Below are 10,595 nucleotides of genomic sequence, written 5' to 3' on the forward strand. Positions count from 1 at the left end.
ATTAGTCAGTGGTCGTCATCTATACTCTGGTAGATGACTACATCGCAACATCACAAGTCAAGTTCATGGCATATCCTAGTTATCTCCTATTTATCATTATCTATCTACCATCACCTATCTATCATCTCCTATCTACCATCCCATATTACTACCCAACATACGTTGATAAGTGTATAATACTTATATGATTAAATTAATTTAAATGCATCTCAAATTATTTTATCTAACACATAACATTTTCGACATAGATAAGAAGCACATAAAGCATGTAATTATCTAGATACTTCATATCTATGTGTAAAATGAAGGTGACTATACACTCACGTGATAAAAGTGGATTCCTGGAATTTGGGTAGAACCTTGCCTTAGCACCTTCAATAACCTAAATGTATAACACTAAGTCTTTGTAACATCCCAATCTTCAGGTATGAATTTAAAACTTTATATTTGTGTTTTCAGGGTAACTCAACGAGCTGGAAGGCTCCAACTTGTAGTGTAGAGTATTTAATTCCCGCGTATCTTTTAATGTCTACTCGACGAGTTGGAAGGCCCCAACTCGACGAGTTGAAGGATGAACATGATAACCCTAAATTTTAGGGTTTGCATCCTATTTAAAGGCCTTAACTCTCATTTTTAGCCTCCCTCATCGTCCACTCATTCCAGAAAAAACCCTAATCGTGCCTCTTTCCTCATTTTGAGTGTGTGTGAGCTTAAAGAGTATTCTTTGGTGCTTTTCTTGAAGGATCTTGAAGTTGGTGGTGCAAAGTTGAAGGGAGAAGCTTTAGATCCAGGATTTTCAATGTTGTTGCAGCCACTTGGAGGTATAAAGTCGTTAGTCAAACCAAACTCCCATTTCAAATAAATAGCTTATACCTTTTTAAAAAAAATTGTTTTACAAATGTAATCTCTTCGTTTACTTCTGTTAGTAACATTTCATGCATTTTGCCTTGAAATAAGAAGCTATGTACTCTCTGTATCGTAAACCCATGAAAGAAAAATAGTTCACACTAAACTCAAAAACCCAAACCTCAAACTTTCTTTCCATTTAATTAAGACAAACATTGGAGTTATGTTAGTTTTTCAATATTAAGTCCCTGTCCTCCCATTTTACTTTTGTGGGCCATACTTGCACCCTTATGTAAACAGTAAAGAAAAAGACTCAAAACATAACTTACATTCCAAAATAATTATTTCTTCCCTCATTTGAAATTCATTACAAAATGAGTCCCTTTTCCAAAACCATATTACAATTTATTTAATAAGTACCCTCCCTTGGGATTAAGTTCACAAAACAGTCCCTTATTTAATATATTTTTGCAATACAGTCCAATTTTGGATCATCGATAGTTCATGTTATCGCGGTATTTCTTGACTCAAATCTTGTGCTTAGCTTACTCGAAATCACGCTACAAAAGTGAGTGTTACGGCCCCTTTTTAATGTTTTATTATTTGGGGGGGGGGGAATACATGTGAAATATATATTAATATATTTACTGGTTATGAAATGTGTTTATAAACATGCTAAATCTATATATCGGTTATGGAATACACATATAAAAATAATTTATCTAGTTTTAATACTTATTATTGTTAAAATAATATATTATAAACCGATTCCTTACGATATGCTTTTTAAAAACATTATTAACCTTGCGAATAATTTATTTTCACTTATATCAAGCATGCACAAACATGTGTTTTAATTATTTACGTACGAATTATAACACTTATATCTTGGAAACCTTTCGTGCATGTGAAGAAACATATTTTCCATTTAAGCAATTGACATACATTTTTACAGATTTATCGAACTTATTTGGTTTTTATAGTGAAACTTTACCGTATAACCTAGTTAATGGCCTCTATAGTGAGACAGTATTCATTACCTAAGTTTAACTACTTAGTATTCCCATTTAACTATAACTGTTAATCCTCGGAGCGAGATACGTATGTATAGATCTATACGGTTGACACCGCCACCTGCGGTTGCTAGCTACAACCTCGACTGATAAATCGAAGCGGGTGATAAATATCTTTAGTATAACTATGACGTCTAATGAAGCGTTGTGTAGGGATTATAATGGGTCACATAGCTCAGTTATAGGACTCGCTATAGGCATTAACCAGACTCTTTAACTAGAAACCACGGATCCGGTTTCTCGGTTTATCAAACATTTTAAGTATGGACTTACTTATGGTTTAACTTTTTATCAAGAATTTTAAGTATGGACTTAATTATGGTTTAACTCTTTATCAAGCATTTTAAGTATGGACTTACTTATGGTTTAACTCTTTATCAAGCATTTTAAGTATGGACTTACTTATGGTTTAACTCATTATCAAGCATTTTAAGTATGGACTTACTTATAGTTTAACTCTTTATCAAGCATTTTAAGTATGAATTTACTTATCGTTTAACCCTTTATCAAGCATTTTAAGTATGTATTTACTTATGGTTTAACTTTTTACCAAGCATTTTAAGTATGGATTTACTTATGGTTCATCTACTTATCAAGCAATTACAGTATGAGTTTACTTATGGTTTATCACTTTATCAAACATTTTAAGTATGGTTTACTTATGATTTATCTCTTTAACAAATATTTCAAGTATAGATATACTTGTGATTTAACCCATTATCAAACATGGTTTTAACCACAAAATAAATACTTTCTAGATTTATAAAGTATCATTACTGCGGTTAGCAGAAAACCTGTAACTCTCACCAACCTTTATGTTGACCCTCAAATCTCATGTATTCTCAGGAGATCAGTGAACCAGCCTTTAACAGAAGATTTGTTCATGGATTTTCAGGCAATCTAGTCTCATTTAGTTTTTGTTATGTCGGCCTACTCGTTAAGGCAAATTTATGAATCTATTATTATTATATGTATGAACCCTGTATTCGAACTTTAAATTGGAATGTAACTGTTATGCTGTTATTGTTGTAACTTGTGATGTATATTCAATTTGCTTGTGATCCATGAACTAAGTCGCACAGCCCGGCGTATTCCGCCGCCTCGGTCGGGGGTGTGACAACCAACTTGTAACGTCTCAAAAATCATGACATAATTTTTTTTTTATTTTAGATTTATAAATCGTTAATATATATCTTTCGCATAAAACCAAGGTAACTAAGATTTAGCAACGTCATCAAATCAAAGTAATTCATAGAATACAGAAACATGTGGTGTGTGCTCTACAATCATTCTGAGCACTTCCATTTCCAAACCGGAGTACCTGAAACATAAAATGAAAATCAAAAGCACAAAGCTTAGTGAGTTTCTCAAAATACCATATAACATATAACCACATAATAACATAACATATAACCACAGAATATCGTGCAACATACATATAGTTGCCATGGGTTTCCCCATACGGTCTTTACCTGAAATGACATCGGCTTCCCCCATGGTCTGATATCCAAGTGCCATGGGCTACCCCATGGTCTTTACCTGGATTGCCAAGGGCTTCCTAAATGGTCTGATATCCATGTGTCACGGGCTCCCCCATGGTCTTTCATCCAAGTATCACAGAGACAACTAGCATTCCACATAACAAGTAATGGGTTGACATCGGTGCCTTCGACCTGGATATAGTGAGAATACTTAGCTCACACTACCAAATCAAATAGAAAATCCCTGACTGTTGCCTGACAGATCCCCGAACTATCAAAAACAAAACAACACCCAATCAGCAATTGGGTTCCAATCCATAACCATAAATCCATAGTTAGGGTAAAAACACCATTTTGCCCCTAACTTAGCTTGGTCCAAGACTAAGGCCCAAAATCACAATCTAAAAGGCCCAAAGGCCAATTAATCAACTAAGGCCCAAATATGGCCTAATTTTCCAAATTGGGCCCAAACCCCTTATATGGGCCTTACCCTAAAGCCCAAGAATTCTTCCTAGTCCAAAAAACTTGTACTCAGATGGCCTATTAATAACTCAACACTCAAGCCTAAAAGAAAGCCCAAACTTGAAGCCCCAAAATGCAGAATCTTATCTGATTGAGTACGCCCTGTGTACTCAGTGGGTACGCTAAGCGTATGGCCAAGAGAACCAGTACGCCCTGCGTACAAGGAGGTACATCTCGCGTACTGAACCTGCCCACAACCAACCTAGAAAGCATCTTGATACTTTAAGCCAAGACGTCTAAAACCTCGGAATAGCTAAATATAAGTGACTTTATCCATCAAGTCGAAGGCTTTAAACCTTTGCATGGCTTAATGAATCATAATCACCAAAGATGAATTCCAATGGTCAAAATCACTCCAAGATTTCTTAAAAACTTCTTAATACCTTAAGACCATAGTCCAAACTTCCAGATCTAATTCAACTGGACTACTTAATTCATAAAATTCCTAACTTTATGACTTAACATGACTTAATGCAACCCAAATCAAAACCCTAAGTCCCAAGCTTCACCAAAAGACTACTATATCATGCATGGAAGGTTAATACTCATCAAGATCCAAACTTTATGACTCCGTATCTCCATCAAAGGCCAAATATAAAGCTAAAAGGTTCAGGAGTAAATTCTACTCACAAGAACCACCATAAAAGGACCGAAATCATAACAAAGTGCCACCTAGCTAGATCTACAAGAAAGAGTTTTCAAGGTTGAGACTTTATACCGCCAGAATTTAGATCTAGGTGCACAAAGTCTGGATCCAAAAGCTCCAAGTCAAGCAATGACTCTTCAAGAAGTTCATTCTTCCTCCTCAAGTACCAAATCAGACATAAAACACTTTGAAGCTCTAAAATAACACAAATGGGGGCTAAGGGTCGATATCTAGGGTTTAGAGGGATGGAGGCTGAAGATATTAGGGTTAGGTTATGAGATAAGGAGCTTAAATAGGTTCCAAGACTCTAAAACAGGGCTTGGGTCTGATTGGAGAATGTGCAAGGTACATATCGTACACCCAGTGTACTCCAAAGAGCACCCGCAAGCATCTTGGTTAGTATGCCCAAAGTACACCAAGGTACACCACGTGTACTGCTTTCTTTACCAGTACGCCCTGTGTTCCCAGCTAAACCTTAAAACCACCAAACTTCCAAAGGCCATCACTTTTTCGTTATAATTCTGTTTCCGGCTATCCTTATAGCCACAAAAAGGTAATGAGAATCCATGAACTCATAAATGCCTTAAGGCCTTCCAAACAAAAATTCAATTTCCACAAAAGCACGAACTGACACTTTACCGAAATACCCCAAGGTTCCAAAACACAAACCGACCTAAGAAAGTAGTGATAGTACACTCAAACTTGTGGAAATGATTTAGATTTATGATCATTAAACTAAATAACCACTGATCTTGAGGTACGCATTGAGAAGTAGTTCCTATAATACGATAATAGAAATGGTACGAGAATATTATCAAAACACTAACCTTGAGATAAGGCAACAAGTAAAGTATACCTCTTGTATCCAAATTAGGATTAAGATGTAGTCACTAAACTATATGAATCCTACCACCAATACACTAGAGAATACGCTAACACACTAACATGGTTTGAGATTTTAACGATTGCTAACCTAAGAACATCGACAAAGAGTTTTCATAATTACCAATCCTATGAACTCACCAACATTATGTTGACCCTCTCAAAGTCACATGTATTCTTAGGCCAACTAAAAGAGATAGCAGACTAACCAAAGAGTACAAACGACCCTTAGACTATCAAATAAGTTGGAACTCAACACGAAAGCCTATTCCATAAGCCAACAATCTCGAAAGTCATGTCGCTCGGTGTTTCTCGCCACCAGGCCGAGGGTATGAAACATATATTATGTGTTCATCATGCAAGAATAGTTCTTTACATTTTAAATATGTGTCAAAATTAAAACTTAGGTGTTAGTTTGTGAGGAATGCACATTAAGCAACAAATATTACGTGTTGATCATATAAGAAAAGTTATGTATGTTTTAATTAGGGAAAATGACTCAGGAGGGTAACAAACTATTGAGTTTGTTCATGTTTGGTCCCTTTCCTTTTTTATACCCAATATACCTTCAAACTTGTGGTTTATGTTCACAATAACCCTTTTGGTCCGCTATCACATTTAATAGCCGGTCAAAATGGTGAACACAAACAACAAGTTCCAACGTATATTGGGTACATATAAAAGGAAAGGGACCAAATGTCAATAAACTCAACAGTTGATTTCTCTCTTGAGTAATTTTCCCCAAAAAGTTAAATGAAATTAAAGCTACAAAAGTATCAAATACTACAATCTTCTTAGGCCATGACGTATATGAAGAATGATTCGAAGGGGTAGCTTGGTCAAAACATGGTCTATACTATGCCTACTATGGTTAGTTGTCAACAGCTCTCAGCAAAAGGATATTAGTGTGTATGGGAGGTATTTTTATTAGCATAAACATTTAGCTCATAATATATTATGGTGTTGTGTGTGCAAAAGCTGCATGATCCTGTATATATTAATGTTGTATCTTATCCCATGAATTCGATCTTAAATGCAAGTAAACTCAAAAATCACATCACTTGTAATTCTATTTGTTTGTGGACATGTCTAGAATCCATGATTCAATAAATCATTTGACTGGAAATGTAAATATAGTCAAGAAATGCACCTGCTCAATCAAGATTTCTCTAATAAATATGCAAGTGCATTACAAAGTTGTACATGTATGAATAATGTTGTTTGTGGGTTTTGTTTTTAAGAGAAACAAAAATAAATCTCATAAAGTCATTAATATGAGCAGGGGATGACGTGGGATTTTATGAAAATAAGTACATGAAAAATGACTAAGGAGGGTAACGAGCTGTTGAGTTTGTTTATATTTGGTCACTTTCCTTTTTTGTACCTAATATATCATCAAACTTTTTGTTCATAACCCTTTTGTAATTCCATCACTTGCAATTCCATTCATTTGTAGACTTGTGTAGAATCCATGATACAATAAATCATTTGACTGGAAATGTAAATATAGTCAAGAAATGTACCTGCTCAATCAAGATTTCTCTAAAAAATATGCAAGTGCATTACAAACTTGTACTTGTATGAATAATGTTGTTTGTGGGTTTTGTTTTGAAGAGAAGCAAAAATAAATCTCATAAAGTCATTAATATGAGCAAGGGATGACGTGAGATTTTCTGAAAATGAGTACATGAAAAATGACTTAGGAGAGTAACCAACTGTCGAGTTTGTTTATATTTGGTCACTTTCCTTTTTTTTTTTGTACCTAATATATCATCAAACTTTTTGTTCATAACCCTTTTGTATTCCTCACAAAACTTTGAATAAGATTTATCTCAGCATAAACTATTTGAAGAATGATTAGTTGAATTGTAACCCTTAGCAACAATTGCATTTTAATGAACGAAAGCATTGAATTGTGACCCTTAGTTTGAGTATAAATAGAAGATTTAAGTAAACATTTTGTATCATAGCTGGATTACTAACATCGGCTACTCAATTTAATGCCAATAAAGAAGATTGAGATTATAGAAGTTTCTATGAGATTGGATAATCAAATTACTCGACGCTTCAAAACGTATCATAGACAAGTATAAATAGCCTAAAGTGATGAAGTTCGCCGACTAAATTTCATAACTTTCAAGTAGTGACTTTTAAATTATAACATCTCTCTCCGGCATGTATCACAATATTATCCGTTTTGAAGTCCCCACAAAAAAACTTCACAGGGGTCACAGTGACCTTTTCGGAAGGAAATAGAAAGTTTGATGACCATTTATAACCTAAACATAGTTAAGTGAACAAAAGAGAACAAAACGAAAAGTTAATTGACCATTGTTGACCTGATCCCTTATAAAATTAAGCTTATATATTAGTAGTTTTTTTGTCTGACGGCCTGGAAAATTTAAAAAGCTAAAACTTTTTTTCATATAAATTGCAAATGGTTTGTCTAATTCTTTCTCCACATACTATAAACATTTTACTTCAAATTTCAAACATTCAAATCCAATATTAAAAAAAAAAAATCATTATTACAAGTCCGGGACTCTACGTGCTGCCTAGGCCAACAGGCCCAAGAAGATTTGATTTTCCCGGGCTCCCGACGGAATATACCCTAATCGTATTTCTTGAAACACAATCGAGGAGACTTCAAACAATTAGCAGATCAAGTTGTGTTCGTTCGTGAAAATAGATAAGTAAATGGCGTCTTCTTCCGTACCTTCCGACCCTGATCACTTGGATCCAGGTACGCTAACCTTTTATCCGATTTGGTTTAAGTGGTGTGATATTTCTTGTTTAATTCCTAGTTAGTTGGCTATGGTTATGGGGGAATCGATGACTATCGAATCGAGTACATTGCTCAAATCTAGTCCCGCATAAACCCTTCTAAGTTGGAGACTTTTACCTCTTGCTTTCCAATGTTATGATTCACACTTTATATGTTGGTATTTATTCAAAATTCTTCCTCCCTATTTGACATCCCAATATCTTTCTTTGTCATTGATATTGCGTACCAGTTTCTGCAATATGTCGTATTTGATGCAAATTGTGCAAATGATACCGGATACCCTAGCCATTTGTCCTTTGTACCATGGTCATGGATTAGTAAACCCTTTATTTCATAATCAAATGTGATTTATATAGTTGCTATGTAACAGATACAGGAATAGCGGACATGAAGAGTGAGATCCTGAAGAAAGACACTCCTCTTGGAATAGCCTGGAGGGCAGCGTCACATTTGGAAATTGATGATGACGAGATAGAAAAAATTGACATCAACCAAACATGGTTTTGATTTCTTATAACTTGAACTTAATTAGTTAATATATATATTTTTTTCTTTTTTCGGGTTTGTTTCTATGATTATTATGCATTGATCTTTGCTATATTGCAGTCGAGATATTCTTCAAATACCTAATAGCAATATGCCGATAAAAAGCATCATCCTTACAGGTAAACTTTTTAATTACTACCAATATGGTTTCATCAACATATACTTCATAAATGTTTTCTTCAATTCTCAGGTGGAGTTGCCAGGATATTGCTGCGTAGACTAGATGGCATTTCTGGTAATTCTCGTTGATTTTTTTTTCTTTTGAAGTTTCTTGAATTTCAAAAAGTTATTAAAGACAATATTATTACCACAATAACATGATCTATTGAATAAAATGAGTTAAATGGATGTTTGCTTTAAAAATATGCTTTAATTGGGCCATTTTCAACTACTGGCTACATTGTTTCTTTAATTTGTTTATCCTCTTACATGGAAAAGAATTTACCCAAATTGATATCTTTCTACTTATTAATTTTTCTCTATGTAGTTCAGTTACTCTTTGTTTAACATTTAACAACATTTCTTTTTACTTACAGAGGATTTGAAAATGCTCCAGGTGCACTATAACATCCACTTCTCTTTTATCCATCTTTTTCTTTGTCTATTAATTAAGTAAACTAAGAAAATGACATTTGCAGGACTTGGAAAAAAGGCAGCGCAAGAGAAGGTAAGTCTTAAATTTCATTTTTTTAATCAATTATATCGTCTTTCTTATGTATTTTTGTTATTTCCTTAATGTTCTTATGATTTATGCTAGTTATGAAGAGGATACACAAGCTGAGAAGGACCTTGCAGAAAATATAAAAGTAAATTTTTCCAACATAACTAACTGATAAAAATGATTATCTTCTTCGACTTCCTTTTTTATTTGAAAGTTCAAAAATAAAATTGTATTTTCTTTTGTTACAGGATACTGAATACTGATATGTAGATATGATAAAAGTGGAAGAGGCATGTTCTTTAGTGCTAGGGTGTGGTACTTTCTAATGAATGTTTGAATGTTGATTTCCTACATGAATGATGACTTGTTAGCACCCATATCTCTCTTTTTAATTTTTTCATGTGTTAGAACATTTTGAAAATTTTGAAACCAGGAATTGGTTGATTTGGATTTATTTGTTTGGTTGTGAGTCACGCAACACAACTAGCATTTATACACCATTTTTTTCCATTTGGTGTCCTTACTTACATTTGTTACCCATTATAGAAAGATCCTTCTATTTCTTTACACATTATTACTTGCAGTTTTTATAAATATAGCAATATTTAGCTTGAAGACTACTGATTGCTGATCTACTTAGATGATCCCCTATCAAGTCTCTAGGGCAAGGATGAAATATGTTGGGTGTTATTTCATTTTGTTGGTTGTTTTGAGTCCAAAGGCTCTTTCAAGTCTTTAAAGGTATTGCGAGTATATTTTGGGATTGTCTAAATATAAACTTGTTGGCCCAATGTGCTAATTGCTTGGGTCTTGCTATTGGATGCCAGATGGCATGTCATCAACACATTATACATTGATCTCGTTTATGATCCCACATCGATTAAAATTAAATTAAGTTGATGGCTTATAAGTTAAGGTGTTCTTTCCTCCTACAACCTGGTTTTTGTAAGTTCTACACTTGGGCTTAGTGCTTTTTGAGCCTTAGCCACAGTTATTGAGATATTTATAGTTAAAGGTATATATAGGCATAATTAGCCATCATCTGAGTATATACTAGGAGTAGCCAGAGGAATTCTTCCTAATTTAGAGTCGATCTATAGCTATAAATTGTACCCATTATTCAATAAAAGTTCACAACTACAACATCATTTGT

The 10,595-nt window shown here is 34.1% G+C and overlaps 1 long non-coding RNA gene across 1 annotated transcript; it reads left to right on the forward strand.

Annotated features, from left to right (window-relative positions):
* Positions 1-9,311: 9,311 nt before the first annotated feature.
* LOC122198272 (uncharacterized) lies at positions 9,312-10,011 on the forward strand. The gene is made up of 4 exons (XR_006192578.2): positions 9,312-9,337; positions 9,420-9,448; positions 9,539-9,587; positions 9,691-10,011. It is a non-coding gene; the product is annotated as an uncharacterized LOC122198272 (long non-coding RNA).
* Positions 10,012-10,595: the final 584 nt, after the last annotated feature.

Source organism: Lactuca sativa, chromosome 5, assembly GCF_002870075.4.
Source record: "Lactuca sativa cultivar Salinas chromosome 5, Lsat_Salinas_v11, whole genome shotgun sequence".
Taxonomy (NCBI): Eukaryota; Viridiplantae; Streptophyta; class Magnoliopsida; order Asterales; family Asteraceae; genus Lactuca; species Lactuca sativa.